The 18,527-nt window shown below is 48.3% G+C and overlaps 1 protein-coding gene across 1 annotated transcript in view; it reads right to left on the reverse strand.

Moving 5' to 3' along the window:
• ICE2 (interactor of little elongation complex ELL subunit 2) overlaps positions 1-18,527 on the reverse strand; it is an 823,034-nt gene that overhangs the window by 693,086 nt on the left and 111,421 nt on the right. The window lies entirely within an intron of this gene.

Here is an 18,527-nt window from a genome sequence, read left to right on the forward strand (position 1 = left end):
CAGGGGAAGCTGCGTGTGCTAAGTATCTTTCCAAAAGACCAATTTGGCATATGGACCATACGCACATGCTACTAGACATGATCAAATACTGCCTACATAATAACTTTTTCATGTTTGACGGGAGGATAAACAGACAGACCCTGGGCATCGCAATGGGAACGTGTTTTGCACCTAGTTTTTCGAATTTGTTCCTAGGCGCCGGGCAAGAGGAAATCAGGAGGGACACCACCTTTGTGACTGACTTCGATGAAGAGGAGCTTCTGAGAGGGACACAGGTGTGACTTCGGCACATTGATGGAGAACCCCAGCAGGTGCAGGAGGTCGGCCGTAGTCTGGAAATGCCTGACGACTGTCTGGGGCGAGCCCCCCTTCAACAACCAGTCGTCGAGGTAGGGGAAGACTGAAACCCCTAACCTGCGCACGGACTAGGAGGATTTTGAGGCGGATGCTGCAGGGGTAGGTGTGGACTGGCCTCGCCGTTGTTCCCGACCACCACCACGGCGGTTTCCACGTCCGCCACCATACTGGATGGTAGTCTGCGGCCCGTGGCTGGCAGGACGTGTGGGGGCGCCCCTTCCTTGGCCACGAAAGGAGCGAAAGGCAGCCGTTTGCTGGCGCGGGGCCGAGAGGCCCAAGGACTTGGCCGTAGCCATGGAGTCCTTAAAGCGCTCAAGCGCATGGTCTGCCTTGTCGCCAAAGAGGCGACGGCCATCAAACGGCATATCCATAATGGTGTTTTGAACATCAGCTGAAAAGTTGGCAGACCTCAACCAGGCATGGCGACGATTTGCCACCGTCATTGCCATCGCTCTGCCCAGTGAGTCTGTGGTATCCGGCCCACACCAGATGGAATACCGTGCCGCATCTCGACCCTCGGCACGGGCTTGGGCGAGTTTAGTCCGGGCCCCCTCCGGACATTGCGGCAGCACGTCCGCGACCGTGTCCCACAGAGAGTGGGTGTAATGGCCCAAGAGGCACGCGGTTTTGACTGACCGCAAACCCAAACTCCGGGAGGAGAATACCTTTTTCCCGTATTGCTCATACCTCTTGGACTCCCGATCGGGGGGAGCCGTCAGGAATGCGGTCTGGGAGTTAGAGGCCTGGATGACCAGGCTCTCGGGGGTGGGGTGGGTGGACAGAAAGCAAGGGTCGCCCGGAGCCGGGCGGTGGCGCCTGGCCACGTTCCTATCTACAGGCGGACTTGTAGCGGGCTTGGACCAAGTGCCCAGAAGAGCGTCTGACAAGGCCTCATTAAAAGGCAGCAGAGGCTCGGCCGAGCTTGCCTGTGGTTTAAGGACCTCAGTGAGGAGGTTAGTCCTCACGGCCGCGACGGGGAGCTCAAGGCCCAAGGCCTTGGCAGCCCGCGTCAGCACCACACTATAGGCAGCCCCCTCCTCCGTAGCCACGGTAGGAGGGGAGACAAAACTAGTGTCGGGCGAAGTGCCCAGACCACTGGCCTCCCCCAGCTCACCTGTCCAGTCCTGAGAAGACTGGAACTCACGTGCCAGAGGGCCCTCGGACCCCTCCCAATCCTCCTCGCCACCCATCACCTGGTACTCAGGTTCAAAGGATGGGGCCGGGTCATAAAAATAGAAATCTCCAAGCGGCGTCGAATACGGTGCCGAGCGGTGTCGTTCCGACGCCGGACCCGAATCGAGGGTAGGACCGGGGACGACGTCGTCCTGGGACAGCGCCGGGGGCGACACCCTGGGGGCCAGCGCCGGCGAGGTCGACCGGCGACGACCCGGATCCAGAGCCGGATCCGGCGGGGCCCTGCGGCGTCGGGACCAAAGTCGTCGACGGCGCCGAGCCCGAAGCACCCAGCCCGCATGGGGACCCAGTCGGGACCGCTTGGCCCAAAGGCGCCGTGGAACCAGACGGAGGAACGAGCAACCTCATGGCCACGTGGAAGGCCTCGATCTCCTCTGGGGTCGCGTTCTGCCCAGGGAGCGGCGGGTGTGGAGCAGGCCACGATGCCTGCGGCTCCGGCAGAGCCGCAGGGCGGTGTCGCCCGAACCCCCGGCCGCGGCGCACGAGCGTCAGGGGGAGTCAGAAGAGCGATGTCGCCTCTTCGACTTCTTGTGCCTCTTACCTGAGGACTTCGAGCCCGGAGACTGATGACGACTCCCGGAACTGTGGTGACTCCGGCCCCGCGACCGGTCCCTCGACCTCCTTGCGGACCGGGACCTTGAGCGGCGCAGGGCTAACTGCCGGAGCTCGAGTCGCTTGCAAGACCGCTCCCGTCTAGCTTTGGACGTCAGGGCCCGGCAGTCGGAGCAGGACTTGTCGTGGTGGTCGGGGCCCAGACAGTGAAGGCACTGGCGATGGGGGTCGGTAGTCGACATGCAGTAGACCCAGGGTTTGAACCCGGGCATCCCTACCAGCACCGTCGGAGTCAATTGAGACTTCGAAATATGATCAAAAAGGATCGAAAAAGTTAGTCAAAAATTGACTAGGGTACAACTTTTTCCGGATCAGCGCTTGCTGGCACGGAAAAAAAGAACTGACGTCAGCGCGCGAGGGCGGTGTCTAAGTACTCCGGCGACATCATCCCGGTGCCAACGACGCGGACGACGGACGCGGAGCCGCAGACGACGCCTACTGACGCGCAAGGGTACTGCTACGCAAAAGTTTCCAGATCTAGTCTGACGCCTGGGGATATTCTAAGGTAAGGAATCTAATACTAACCTGTTTCTTTCAGATACCTTCCTACGTCAGGGTTACCAAAGATTTCCTGACAAAAATCAACAACCTTGATTGGCATGAGGAGTACTTCCTGATGACCATGGATGTGAACTCCTTGTATACGGTCAATGATCACAATCAGGGGTAGCTGCGTGTGCTAAGTAGCTTTCCAAAAGACCAATTTGGCATATGCACCATACGCACATGCTCCTAGACATGATCAAATACTGCCTACATAATAAATTCTTCATGTTTGACGGGAGGATGAACAGACAGACCCTGGGTATCGCAATGGGAACGTGTTTTGCACCTAGTTTTTCCAACTTGTTCCTAGGCGCCGGGCAAGAAGAAATCAGGAGGGACACCACCTTTGTGAATGAGTTCACAAATGTGATTTTGTGGCTCAGATATATAGATGACCAGTTCGTAGTCTGGAAAGGCAGCGAAAAGGATGCCCATGACTTTGTGGAAAGACTAAATTCCGACTCTCATTAACCTCAAACTCTTAAGCATTGTGAATAAAACATAGGTAGAGTAGAGTTTCCAAGGTGGAAATAATTTCCACAGAGATTCACACTAGCCTCTTCAGGAAATGTACAATGGGCAATACTCATGCAATGTGTAGCCATCCCGACAACCTTAAGTGGAGCAATGCTGGCCAGATACGAGGAAAGGGGTTAGCCCAAATGAGTCCTCAAAAGGGCAGTGGAGAAGGTCAAAGGGGTTAGTACGAGCAAAACTCTGGGTGACAACACCACCGAAATCCAACCTCAAGTGAGAACAATGAAACCAGAGCGATACTTACCTATAACGGCAATTCTGATGCCATCCAAAAAATTATTTAGAAAAGGGGGTGGTGATGAACAGAGTGTCTGAGTTAAACAGACCACTCTTACCCAGTCCAAAGATCAGGGCTTGATCCATCACCGTTATTTATCTCACTGCCCCATCCCAGCTCAGAACCTGGCTATATGCAAATCAGTCTGTCCCTGGCCCAGTGCATCATGGGAACAGGGCAGACTAAACTACCAAGCCAATTCTTCACCAGAAAGGAAACAAGCTACCGGGGACCGGTTTCTGGCATTTCAGCCTTCTTCGGCCCGGCTTGCTTGAATCCTGATGGAGCAGTGAGAAAGGGACTCATGTCTGAGTATACCCTGCCACACCTATAGTGGCCAAAAACGATTTAGAAAAGGGGGTGGTGATGAACAGAGTGTCTGAGTTAAACAGACCACTCTTACCCAGTCCAAAGATCAGGGCTTGATCCATCACCGTTATTTATCTCACTGCCCCATCCCAGCTCAGAACCTGGCTATATGCAAATCAGTCTGTCCCTGGCCCAGTGCATCATGGGAACAGGGCAGACTAAACTACCAAGCCAATTCTTCACCAGAAAGGAAACAAGCTACCGGGGACCGGTTTCTGGCATTTCAGCCTTCTTCGGCCCGGCTTGCTTGAATCCTGATGGAGCAGTGAGAAAGGGACTCATGTCTGAGTATACCCTGCCACACCTATAGTGGCCAAAAACGATTTAGAAAAGGGGGTGGTGATGAACAGAGTGTCTGAGTTAAACAGACCACTCTTACCCAGTCCAAAGATCAGGGCTTGATCCATCACCGTTATTTATCTCACTGCCCCATCCCAGCTCAGAACCTGGCTATATGCAAATCAGTCTGTCCCTGGCCCAGTGCATCATGGGAACAGGGCAGACTAAACTACCAAGCCAATTCTTCACCAGAAAGGAAACAAGCTACCGGGGACCGGTTTCTGGCATTTCAGCCTTCTTCGGCCCGGCTTGCTTGAATCCTGATGGAGCAGTGAGAAAGGGACTCATGTCTGAGTATACCCTGCCACACCTATAGTGGCCAAAAACGATTTAGAAAAGGGGGTGGTGATGAACAGAGTGTCTGAGTTAAACAGACCACTCTTACCCAGTCCAAAGATCAGGGCTTGATCCATCACCGTTATTTATCTCACTGCCCCATCCCAGCTCAGAACCTGGCTATATGCAAATCAGTCTGTCCCTGGCCCAGTGCATCATGGGAACAGGGCAGACTAAACTACCAAGCCAATTCTTCACCAGAAAGGAAACAAGCTACCGGGGACCGGTTTCTGGCATTTCAGCCTTCTTCGGCCCGGCTTGCTTGAATCCTGATGGAGCAGTGAGAAAGGGACTCATGTCTGAGTATACCCTGCCACACCTATAGTGGCCAAAAACGATTTAGAAAAGGGGGTGGTGATGAACAGAGTGTCTGAGTTAAACAGACCACTCTTACCCAGTCCAAAGATCAGGGCTTGATCCATCACCGTTATTTATCTCACTGCCCCATCCCAGCTCAGAACCTGGCTATATGCAAATCAGTCTGTCCCTGGCCCAGTGCATCATGGGAACAGGGCAGACTAAACTACCAAGCCAATTCAATTGGCTTTTGTAGTTTGGTTTGCCCTGTTCCCATCATGCACTGGGACAGGAACAGACTAATTTGCATACAGCCAGGTTCTGAAACTGGGATGGTGCAGTGAGCTAAAAAACGGTGTTGGATCTAGCCCTGATCTCTTGACTGGGTGAGAGTAATCTGTTTAATTCAGAGACTCTGTCCCTCACCACCCCTTGTTGTAAATATTTTTGTCCACCCTAAGCGTGGAAGGGTATGCTCAGATGTGAGTCCCTTGCTCATTGCACCATCAGGATTCAAGCAAGCCGGGCCGAAGAGGCTGAAATGCCAGAAACCGGTCCCCGGTAGCTTGTTTCCTTCCCAGTGTAAGAATTGGCTTTTGTAGTTTGGTTTGCCCTGTTCCCATCATGCACTGGGACAGGAACAGACTAATTTGCATACAGCCAGGTTCTGAAACTGGGATGGTGCAGTGAGCTAAAAAACGGTGTTGGATCTAGCCCTGATCTCTTGACTGGGTGAGAGTAATCTGTTTAATTCAGAGACTCTGTCCCTCACCACCCCTTGTTGTAAATATTTTTGTCCACCCTAAGCGTGGAAGGGTATGCTCAGATGTGAGTCCCTTGCTCATTGCACCATCAGGATTCAAGCAAGCCGGGCCGAAGAGGCTGAAATGCCAGAAACCGGTCCCCGGTAGCTTGTTTCCTTCCCAGTGTAAGAATTGGCTTTTGTAGTTTGGTTTGCCCTGTTCCCATCATGCACTGGGACAGGAACAGACTAATTTGCATACAGCCAGGTTCTGAAACTGGGATGGTGCAGTGAGCTAAAAAACGGTGTTGGATCTAGCCCTGATCTCTTGACTGGGTGAGAGTAATCTGTTTAATTCAGAGACTCTGTCCCTCACCACCCCTTGTTGTAAATATTTTTGTCCACCCTAAGCGTGGAAGGGTATGCTCAGATGTGAGTCCCTTGCTCATTGCACCATCAGGATTCAAGCAAGCCGGGCCGAAGAGGCTGAAATGCCAGAAACCGGTCCCCGGTAGCTTGTTTCCTTCCCAGTGTAAGAATTGGCTTTTGTAGTTTGGTTTGCCCTGTTCCCATCATGCACTGGGACAGGAACAGACTAATTTGCATACAGCCAGGTTCTGAAACTGGGATGGTGCAGTGAGCTAAAAAACGGTGTTAGATCTAGCCCTGATCTCTTGACTGGGTGAGAGTAATCTGTTTAATTCAGAGACTCTGTCCCTCACCACCCCTTGTTGTAAATATTTTTGTCCACCCTAAGCGTGGAAGGGTATGCTCAGATGTGAGTCCCTTGCTCATTGCACCATCAGGATTCAAGCAAGCCGGGCCGAAGAGGCTGAAATGCCAGAAACCGGTCCCCGGTAGCTTGTTTCCTTCCCAGTGTAAGAATTGGCTTTTGTAGTTTGGTTTGCCCTGTTCCCATCATGCACTGGGACAGGAACAGACTAATTTGCATACAGCCAGGTTCTGAAACTGGGATGGTGCAGTGAGCTAAAAAACGGTGTTGGATCTAGCCCTGATCTCTTGACTGGGTGAGAGTAATCTGTTTAATTCAGAGACTCTGTCCCTCACCACCCCTTGTTGTAAATATTTTTGTCCACCCTAAGCGTGGAAGGGTATGCTCAGATGTGAGTCCCTTGCTCATTGCACCATCAGGATTCAAGCAAGCCGGGCCGAAGAGGCTGAAATGCCAGAAACCGGTCCCCGGTAGCTTGTTTCCTTCCCAGTGTAAGAATTGGCTTTTGTAGTTTGGTTTGCCCTGTTCCCATCATGCACTGGGACAGGAACAGACTAATTTGCATACAGCCAGGTTCTGAAACTGGGATGGTGCAGTGAGCTAAAAAACGGTGTTGGATCTAGCCCTGATCTCTTGACTGGGTGAGAGTAATCTGTTTAATTCAGAGACTCTGTCCCTCACCACCCCTTGTTGTAAATATTTTTGTCCACCCTAAGCGTGGAAGGGTATGCTCAGATGTGAGTCCCTTGCTCATTGCACCATCAGGATTCAAGCAAGCCGGGCCGAAGAGGCTGAAATGCCAGAAACCGGTCCCCGGTAGCTTGTTTCCTTCCCAGTGTAAGAATTGGCTTTTGTAGTTTGGTTTGCCCTGTTCCCATCATGCACTGGGACAGGAACAGACTAATTTGCATACAGCCAGGTTCTGAAACTGGGATGGTGCAGTGAGCTAAAAAACGGTGTTGGATCTAGCCCTGATCTCTTGACTGGGTGAGAGTAATCTGTTTAATTCAGAGACTCTGTCCCTCACCACCCCTTGTTGTAAATATTTTTGTCCACCCTAAGCGTGGAAGGGTATGCTCAGATGTGAGTCCCTTGCTCATTGCACCATCAGGATTCAAGCAAGCCGGGCCGAAGAGGCTGAAATGCCAGAAACCGGTCCCCGGTAGCTTGTTTCCTTCCCAGTGTAAGAATTGGCTTTTGTAGTTTGGTTTGCCCTGTTCCCATCATGCACTGGGACAGGAACAGACTAATTTGCATACAGCCAGGTTCTGAAACTGGGATGGTGCAGTGAGCTAAAAAACGGTGTTGGATCTAGCCCTGATCTCTTGACTGGGTGAGAGTAATCTGTTTAATTCAGAGACTCTGTCCCTCACCACCCCTTGTTGTAAATATTTTTGTCCACCCTAAGCGTGGAAGGGTATGCTCAGATGTGAGTCCCTTGCTCATTGCACCATCAGGATTCAAGCAAGCCGGGCCGAAGAGGCTGAAATGCCAGAAACCGGTCCCCGGTAGCTTGTTTCCTTCCCAGTGTAAGAATTGGCTTTTGTAGTTTGGTTTGCCCTGTTCCCATCATGCACTGGGACAGGAACAGACTAATTTGCATACAGCCAGGTTCTGAAACTGGGATGGTGCAGTGAGCTAAAAAACGGTGTTGGATCTAGCCCTGATCTCTTGACTGGGTGAGAGTAATCTGTTTAATTCAGAGACTCTGTCCCTCACCACCCCTTGTTGTAAATATCCAAAAAATTATAGCACGGAATTGGGGTATGCTTGCTGAAGATCCCATTATAGCTAACACCATCCCAGACAGGCTCAGATTCACCTAGAGAAGGGGTTATAATTTACGGGACTTTCTGGTACACAGTGACATTACCACAACTGATCACAGTAGAGGGATCAATCTTTAGAGCTTTTTTCCTTGCGGACACTGCAAGGCTTGCTGCAATAGCCGTAAGAAAAAGGAATATTTTAACTACAGCACCAATAGTATGATCCCCATTAAACAATTTCTCACCTGCAGCACCACCTTCGTGGTATATGTACTAGAATGCCCATGAAACTCAAATACGCTGGGAGCACTACCCACATGGCCAAAAAAAGAATTCTGGAGCATATGAGGGCCATCACAAACAGATCAAAATTACCCCATTCTGAGACATTTGAGACACAGCATTTTTCAGATAGCTCCAAACTGAGTTATTATGCTGTTGTGCAGGGTCACACCAACATCAGAGGTGGGAATAGAGTACTCCAACTGAGGAGACAAAAATCCAGATACATTATTAGCCTGGGTACCCGTTTCCCAGATGGCCATAACATGGAAAAAGAGATGTCTGTTCACCTACATGAAGAATAGGATTTGACATGTTTTACCCTTTGCTCTTCCTTCTATCCTTTCTGTACAGTTCCATCGCTTCCTGTGTCTACTTATCTCTATTACTATTACTCTATTTCCCCATATCTCATTTTTGATGTTGTTATCTGTCTCATTCCAGCTTTACTCTCCTTGACCACCGCACTCGTCTGTGATACACACTTAGTCAGGTCTGGGCGAGAAAGTACTGTTTTCTCTTTGTTCACTTTGTCTGACACAAGTGCACAGTCATGAAAATAATTGTCTGTTGTTGTGTCTATCTCTTTCAGGAGGAAAGGAAGGGAACCGAGATCTCTACCTGTTGCCACTGGATTCCCTACTCTTTTCTTCGTCACATCCTCATGATGCAATGTACCACTCAGATAAGATAATTTCAAGCATTTTAATGTTTTACATTGTGTTATGAATTTTGTGCACTACGTTTGGATTTTTGCAGGGTGTGATTTCCCTTTTACATCTTCTTGTAGTCTTTTCCTCACTATTTCCATTACACCTCTTCCGGAAAGCCGACTCACCTCAAGCCTTTCATACATGCACTAGCACGAGACTCACTTCATCCCAATGACTCTCAGAGAACTTCTACAGCACTTGACAAATGTAGATTGCTCTTATGAACATCTGAGGCTTTTCAACGTTGTCAGTGACTATGTCAATTTTTGTATCCCACCTCTGGTCAGAAATTTGCTTCTAGGGCACACCTTTCCCTGGTGACTTTCTCCATGGGGTCACAAGCAGTCCTACAGCACTTTGCCAGCTTTCTTTTCCGGCATAGGCACACTGAATATTAAGGCATGTACATTACCAGTGTGTATGCTGACCTTGAGGAGCATTCTCTAACTCCATGGCATTCTGCCGTGCTGCAGCACCTACAACATAGCTGCCGCATTGCCTACGACTTCTACAGCGTTGATGTCGAGTCACCCAGCGTTCATCTACAACACGTTTGTCTATAAACATGCATGTCAATGTGTAGTGCTCCTGGGGAAACACAACTTTTTGCCTACACAGTTATGACACCTTGTCTCCCGTTTCATACACCCATCAATATTGTGTCATCTACAAGCTTGTGAGTACAACGGCTGGCATTCCAATTATACTCACCCATTCCATCATGGCCGCCACCTTTACCATGTATGTTTCAGTTTTGTTGTATAGTCCTATGTCTATTTCAACAAAAGTGTATGTAATGACTCGAGACTTGTACTCCGTTGTGTGATACAGACCATTTCTGGTCAAAACGGGTCACGGAGAATCTTTGCCATTAATAAATCTCCTTGTTGAATAGTTTCCTGCATTATTGGCCTGAGAGCGCGTTGAATTGGAGAGAATATATATATATATCGCTCGATTCCCCTTGCTTCGGCAAAAGAATGGACCGCACTCCGTGGTTCAAGTGAAATACGATTTTAATCTCGTACTTTTAAACAGAAAACAGGACGCGTTTCGGCATTCGGCATCGTGCCTTCTTCCAACTGTTACTGCACAATATGTTTCTAGGTTTTTAAAATAAAGTTACACATGATTACTTCAACCAACGTCATATCCTAGTGCACAATCAAAATAAAAGATGTACTTGAGTTCATTAGTTTTCAAAGCGGCCATCTTAGAGTGATGACCGTCATTAATCATTAACAAAAATTGAGCCGTGGATGGTCATTGATGTACATGATTTCAACCAATTGATTATATTCAATCCATAATCATATCTTATGTAAATCAGCAATTCACAAATTGTTCTTTGTTTCATTTAAAGAAAATTCAAAAAATTCAACGGATAACAGGGTAAAGGGTAATGTTCATTTATAGTTAATGGCAGTGGGAGTAGGAAAAGGAGGAAAATCAACTTTCTATTAATTTATTTGCCTAGATGTATGGCTAATTCCTCTTCAGTATTAAGACCTCGTGGGGTTTTGAGATCAATAATAAATCTTGATTCAAGCCACCGCAATTTGTCTCCCTGTCTGCTCCCCGATCTTTCATAGAAACCTGGTCTAGACAAAAGAACCGTAAAAAATGACGATCACTTTTGTGTTCTTGTGCAAAGTGTCTCGCAAAGGGGTAATTCGGGTCATTATGCTAAATAGATCTAGCATGTTCGAGTATTCTTCATTTCACCGGGTGAATCGTGCTTCCGATGTAATGAAGTTTACACGGACACTCAAGGCAATACACACAATATGGAGTGGTACAAGTCAAGAATTTATTGCTTCGCCTGATGATAGATGTACCTGGTATTTCATAAGTGGTGATCTTTGTGCTTGTTTTACAGGCTTTACAGTGTTGACAAGGATAAAATCCAGTCACATTGCATAGTGGTGGTGTCCTAGGAACTGAATCAAAGTGGCTATGCACCAAGAGATCTCTTAATGATCGATTTCTCTTGTAGGTGATTTTTGGATAACTCAATATCTCATTTCCAATTATTCCATCTGTTTTCAGGATATGCCAATTGCGAGAAATGGTTTGTTGGATTTGTTGTGAGTCTCTTGAGAAAGTTGTAATAAAACGAGGGGTATGATCCTCCTTACTACTACCTCTGATTTTCTCTCTTAGTAGGTTGTGTCTCTGAATTTTTTTAGCTTTATCATAAGCTTGTTTTAAAGTTTTATCCGAGTACCCTCTTGATCTGAATCTCAATATTGACTCATGAGCTGCAATTTCAAAATCTCTGTCTAATGTGCAATTCCTCTTAAGACGTAGTAGTTCCCCGTACGGAATACTACTCTTAAGAGGTTTTGGATGGCAACTATTGGCGTCCAAGGTAGAATTACCAGCAGTGATTTTACGAAATAATGAAGTACACATTTTTCCGTCCTGAATAAAGACTTTCAGATCCAAAAAATCTACCTCTGTGTCACTGATGTTACCACTAAAATGTAGATTGACAGTGTTGTCATTAAGGTGTCGGATAGAAGATTCAGCTTCAGTTTTTGGACCTTTCCAAAAAATGAAGAGGTCATCAATATATAGGTTCACCCGATTATTGAAGAGACCCAGTGTTGATTCTCATCGGCCCAGGTGACCTGCTTCTCCCACCAGCTGACGAACAAGTTTGCGTAGCTGGGGGCGAAGCACGTTCCCAGCGCCGTCCCCCTCTTTTGTCTGTAGTATTGCTTTTGGAACAAGAAAATATTGCTATTGAGACAGAAAGTCAAAAACTCAATCAGCATCATGTTATGCCTTAAAAAGTCAAAGAACGAGTTTTGAGAAAGTATTGTACTGCTTGTATGCCATATTCATGAGCTATGCATGTATACAACCAAGTGACATCCAAGACAATCATCAACATATCAGGTTCCCAAATAACATCTGAGATTATTCTGATAAAATCAGTTGTGTTCCTTATATAAGAGGGTAATGTTTTGACATGTTCAATTAAAAAGAAGTCCAAATATTGAGACATAGCTTCGGTCAAACTGCCCTTCGATTAAGTAATGGGTCTCCCCCGTGGTGATGCTGCATTTTTGTGAATTTTGGGCAGGTGGTCAAATGTTGGTGTGACTGGCTGGTGACATTTCAAAAATGTATGTTCGTTAGTATCGAGCATGCCCTCTGATGCCCATTTAGCGAGTAGTTCATGATACTCGATAACACTGGTGTTGTAGTCATCTTTGCTAATTAATTAATTAATTAATTAATTAATTGTGGGTTTGTAATGCGCTAGAATCGACTACCGAAGGAGTATCACTGCGCAGTAGACCGCTGGGGAACCCATCCTGGCTTTCCCTGTGAGATGGTCCCTACTGGGTATCTCCAAGGTGAAACCAGGCATCCCCAGCGTATGTGGGGGGCCGTTGTGGAGATGAGGCAAGCTAATGCCCAGAGTTGCCGAGTGTGATCCCTGGTTAGAGTAGGCACCGAGGTGAGAATTATCGAGTCCGCTGACCCTGGTCCACAACCCTGCCGCGTCGGGAATTGAACCCTGGTCCCGGGCCGTCCTCTGCTCCCGGGTCTGCCGCATCTAACAAGTGAGCCACACCACTAATTTTGCTGTAGCATGATGTATCCTTCAATTGGCGTATGCTTCTGTACAATAAAATTCCGAAGTCATTAAAACAATATTTCCTCCTTTGTCTGATGGTTTGCAAATAACATTCAAATTAGATTTTAGTTTTTGAAATGCTGTTCGTTGAGAGAATGATAGATTCCACGGTCTTGATTTGAAGTTTTTTGAGCCTTGACTTCCATTTTGTCCAAGCCATTTTTGACTGCTTCTTCAAAGACGTCTATGGCATCATGTGGCATTGTAGGTACAAATCTTGACGGAGGCTTGAACCTGGTTATTGCTCTGGTTTGTTTAATTCCAAACTGTACGGCAGTCTCTACTGTATCCATGAGTTGTTGATTTGGATCGCTTGTTTGGCTGGCCATAATTTCTAGCAGATTTAAGTCTTCCATTTCAAGATTTGACATAGATGAATTATCATTTGCCATGTTAGTATTCCCATTTGTGATGTTCCTTAGTTTATGGAATTTCAATAGTTTTAATTTGCGCGTAAATTGAAACAAATCAATCCAGGTTTGTGTGTATTCAAAGTCATGTGTAGGACAAAATGTCAGTCCCTTTTTAAGGACTTCTACTTCAGTTTTTGAGAGTTTATATGTAGTCAAATTGACAATTGTTAGATCATCTGGAGAAGTTATCTTCTGTTGCCTCTCTTGCTCCTGGTTTGCGAGGCCATACCTTGATTTCCTGATGTTGACGCCACCTCTTCGCGTCTGTCTTGTCTTTGCTCTGGGGGCTTGCCTTTGGCCCCTCTCTGGTAGGACTGTCGCATTAGTTGGAACTCCTCCCGAAAATGAGACTGCGTGGTTGTTGTTGCTGTTCTCTCATCCCCAGATTGTTTGGTGTCAGTTACGTCTGATTCTGAAGTTATAACCACTTGAGGGCTTTTCTTGTTAGCACCGCTTCTGGGAGCTCTTCTTGGGGTATCATATTTACTGGCAAATGTCAATATGTGTCCCTGCTCATAAACGCGAGCATCTCTTTGAAACTTAGTTTGTATACGTGTCTTGATTTTATCTTCATAGGCCAGAAGCCGTTTCTTCATTGCTTCACGAAACTCATCACAATGTGCGGAGGTAGGATCCTGCGCTATTATAGCTTCAAGCGCTTCAATTTCTTTCTGGCATTTTGCCCTATCACTCCACGCAAATTCAATTAACATTTTCAGCATGCCACCAGACATCTCAGCAGTATAGCTTGCCCATTCATCCAATAGTTGGGGATCTGGATTTTCGTAGGCGGGGGCTTAGAAGGTGTGGATAAGAGTATAAATTGGCTATTTTCCTGCTTTAGGGCATTAGGTTACACAAAGTGCATTGTTGCAGACCATAAAAAAGTTTAACAAACGTTACAGGCATCCCGAAGAAAGCAGAGGTGGAGCAACGTATACTTGCTTGATAAACAGCCAATATACATTTAGTCTATCGGTTCACTCTAATAATCATGCTAGAGAATCAAACCGAGTGAACTTGAAGTCTGCCGTACACTTAGATGAGAATTATCGAAATAAGTCAAGTCAGAAAATTTATATAGCGCACTACATACCCAGAGGGTCTCAAGGCACTTGAGGAAGGGTGGGGAATTATATGTCGAAAATCCAGGTTTTAAGCTGCTTTCTGAAGGATGGGTGGTATTGAGTGAGGCAGAGGTGAATGGGGAGGGAGTTCCATGTTTTAGCCGCTAGGTAGCAGAAGGATCTTCCCCCCATGGTGGATTTGTTGATGCATGGAACCGCAGCGAAGGCTTGGTTGGAGGAACATAGCTGTCAGGAGGGGGAGTAGAAGGATAATCGCGTGTTGAGGCATTCTGGTCCAAGTTCGTAGAGTGCTTTGTGTGCGTGGGTGAGGAGGCGGAACGTTATCCTCTTATTAACAGGGAGCCAGTGGAGGTCTTTTAGGTGACCTGAAATGTGGTCTTTACGCGGGATGTCTAGTATGAGTCTGGCTGATGCGTTTTGGATGCGTTGGAGTTTTCTCTGAAGTTTAGCGGTGGTACCGGCGTATAGGGTGTTTCCGTAGTCCAGGCGGCTTGTAACTAGTGCGTGGGTGACCGTTTTTCTAGTTTCGGTGGGGATCCAGCGAAATGTTTTTTTGAGCATGCGGAGGATGTTGAAGCAAGATGATGAAACTGCGTTGACTTGTCTGGTCATCGAGAGAGAGGAGTCCAGGATGACGCCCAGGTTCCGTGCGTGGTCTGTTGGAGTGGGTGCTTTTCCTAGGGCAGCTGGCCACCAAGAGTCATCCCAGGCGGAAGGGGAAGTACCTAAGATGAGGACTTCTGTTTTGTCTGAGTTCAGTTTAAGACGGCTGTGCTTCATCCACTCGGCTACTTCTTTCATTCCTTCATGTAGGTTGGTTTTAGCGGTGTTTGGGTCTTTGGTGAGGGAGAGGATCAGCTGAGTGTCGTCAGCGTAGGAGATGATGTTGAGGTTGTGTTGACGTGCGATGACCGCGAGGGGGCTCATGTATACGTTGAAGAGGGTGGGGCTGAGTGAAGATCCTTGTGGCACGCCACAAATGACTTCAGTGGCCTCTGACTTGAATGGTGGGAGGCGGACTCTCTGAGTTCTTCCGGCAAGGATCGAGGTGATCCAGTCCAGTGCTTTTCCTTAGATTCCGATGTTGTTGAGGCGTTCTAAAAGGGTGCTGTGGCAGACTGTATCGAAGGTTGCGGAGAGGTCAAGGAGGATGAGGGCGACTGTGTCTCCATTGTCCAGTAGTGTTTGAATGTCATCTGTTGCTGCGATGAGGGCGGTCTCAGTGCTGTGTTTGGCTCGGAAGCCGGACTGTGATGAGTCAAGGGATTTGTTGGCTTCGAGGAAGGCGGCGAGCTGGTTGTTGACTGCTTTCTCGATGACTTTGGCCGGGAATGGTAGGAGCGAAATGGGGCGGTAGTTTTTGAGTCCGGTGGGATCAGCTGTGGGTTTTTTCAGGAGGGCGCTGAGTTCGGCGTGTTTCTAGCTTTCCGGGAATGTGGCGGATTTGAAGGAGCAATTGATGACGTCTTGGAGATAGGGTGCAATGATGGAGTCTGCTTTGTTGAAGATGTGGTGAGGACATGGGTCTGTTGGGGATCCTGAGTGGATGGAGTTCATCAGGCGGATGGTGTCCTCAGTGGAGATTGGGTTCCAGACATTAAGGATGTTCAAGGGGGGTGAAGGTGCGGCAGAAGGTTGGGTGGGTTGGTCTCCGGGTTGGTTGTCGAAGCTGTTGTGGATGTCTGCGATTTTGTCGTGGAAGAACGAAGCTAGGGAGTCGCAAAGGGTTTGAGAGGGAGTGATGTCGGAGTTGGCAGTGGGGTTGGTAAATTCTTTGACGATGTTGAATAGTTCCTTGCTGTTGTGGGCGTTGTTGTCTAGTCGGTCTTTGAATGCAGCTTTCTTGGCAGTTCGGATCAGTTGGTGGTGTAAGCGGGTGGCGTTTTTGAAGGCGTGCTGGTGTTTGGGTCTTTTTTCCAGGCCTTCTCAAGGGAGCGACAGAGTTTCTTGGATTTCTTAAGATCATCGTTGAACCAGGGGGCGTTTTTGCTGCCTAGTTTGCTATGACGTTTTTTCAGAGGTGCTAGGTTGTCGGCGCTGTTGGTTAGTCATTGAGTGAGGTTAATGGCTGCTTGGTTGGCGTTCGATGAGTGGGCAGGGGGGTTTTGAAGAAGTGATGAGGAGATCTGGTCGATGGTGATTTTGTTCCAATTTCTTTGCAGAGTAGGTTGAGGGTAGTTGTGGGTTGTGGTCTTTTTGTAGATAAAGTGAACGCAGCTGTGGTCCGTCCAATGGAGAGCTGAAGTGTGATTGAAGGAGATGTGTTTGCTGGAGGTGAAGATAGGGTCGAGTGTGTGTCCTGCGTTGTGGGTGGGGGTGTTAACTAGTTGTTTGAGTCCGAGGTTGGCGAGGTTGTCCAGAAGGGTGATGGTGTTGCTGTCGTTGCTCTTTTCCAGGTGAAAATTGAAGTCTCCCAGTAGAATGTAGTCCTCGGAGGGGAGGGAGTGTGGGGTGATGAAGTCAGTGATGTCTTCACTGAATTGTGCACGGGGTCCTGGTGGCCTGTAGAGGAGTGTGCCTCTGAGTGTGGTCTTGGGGTCGGTGTGGATCTGGAAGTGAAGGTGTTCGGCGCTAGCGAGGTTGTCGTCGGAGCTGGTAGAGATGCGGATGGAGTTCCTGTGGACGATGGCGATGCCTCCTCCTGTTTGGTTAGTGTGGTCCTTTCGGATGATCTTGTAGCCTACCGGGATGGCTATGGTGATGTCTGGAGCTGAAGAGGCGTTCATCCATGTTTCTGTTAGGAAGGCGACGTCCGGAGAAATGGTGTCTAGTAGATTCCATAGGTCGATGGCGTGTCTGTGGACCGAGCGGGTGTTGAGCAGGATGCATTTAAGGTAGTTAGTATCGGATCTCTGTTTGGTGTTTGTGGATGAGGAGATTGTCTTGGTGCCGTCATACTTGCAGGAGTTGCATGTGAAGGGTCCATGGGTGTGTCCAGGAGCGGCTTGGGCGCAGTTGGGCAGTCGGCCGGGGTTTAGTGCTAGGAGGGCGGAGTGTTGTATGTAATGCGGGAGGGGTGGGTAGTGCAGGGACTAGGGGGTCTGGCGCTGGGCGCGGTCCAGGCGCGGACGGGCGTAGACGGGCTTACCTTTGGCGCACCTTCGGCGCAACTGGGGCGCGACCCCTGCGCGTGACTGCTGCACGCAAATACTCCTAGCTTGACTCCAGTGGCATGGTGAGCACGGGACTCACGTCTGGGCATACCCCGTCCCACATGGGGTAACAAATGCAAAAAGTACAATTGATAGACCGAATGCAGAACAATGTCATACATTCACCCCAGTACAGATATCTGGGACTAAATCCATCGTTTTGTTTGCTAACTGGGGTGGTGTGGTGAGCAAAAGAATTTCCAAACTGGGGTGGTGTGGTGACCAAAAGAATGATGGGTCAAACCCAGATCCTTGTGACTGGGGGTGAATGTTTGCATTGTCCAGCATTCAGTCCACCAATTGTTTATTTTGCATATGTCACCCTAAGTGGGAAGGGTATGCCCAGATGTGGGTCCCAAGCTCACTGCACCACTGGATTTAAGCTGGCCTGAAACCGGTTCCAGGATGCTTGTTTCCAGTCCAGGGAGGACCAGGCTTGGCAGTTCGGGCTGGATTGCTCCCACAAGGAACAGGATCAAGACTGATTTGCATATGGCTGGGTCCAAACTGGGGTGGTGTGGTGAGCAAGAGAATGACGGATTTAACCCAGATCCTTGTGACTGGGGGTGAATGTTTGCATTGTCCAGCATTCCATCCATCAATTGTTTCTTTTGCAGATGTCACCCTAAGTGGGAAGGGTATGGCCAGACGTGGGTCCGTGCTAACTCGACCACTGGATTCAAGCTAGCCTAGCTAATGAAGGGTGATGCCTGAAATCAGTCCCAGGATGCTTGTTTCCAGTCCAGGGAGGATCTGGCTTGGCAGGTCGGGCTGGACTGTTCCCGCAAGGAACAGATCAAGATTGATTTGCATATGGCTGGGTCCAAACTGGGGTGCTGTGGCGAGCAAAAGAATGATGGATTTTACCCAGATCCTTGTGATTGGGGGTGAATGTTTGCATTGTGCAGAATTCCGCCAATCAATTATTTTTTTGTAGGGCCACTAGTAACATTTAATTTACAGACCCTGGGCACATTTAGTACCACTCTATGAGGGACATGTAAGTAAATATATGTGCCAATTGGGTGTAAGCCAATGTTGCCATGTTTAGAGGACAGAGCGCAACAACTTTAGAACTGGTTAGCAGTTGTAAAGGGCACATAGCCCTAATACCAATAA

Source organism: Lissotriton vulgaris, chromosome 2_1 (genome assembly GCF_964263255.1).
Source record: "Lissotriton vulgaris chromosome 2_1, aLisVul1.2, whole genome shotgun sequence".
Taxonomy (NCBI): Eukaryota; Metazoa; Chordata; class Amphibia; order Caudata; family Salamandridae; genus Lissotriton; species Lissotriton vulgaris.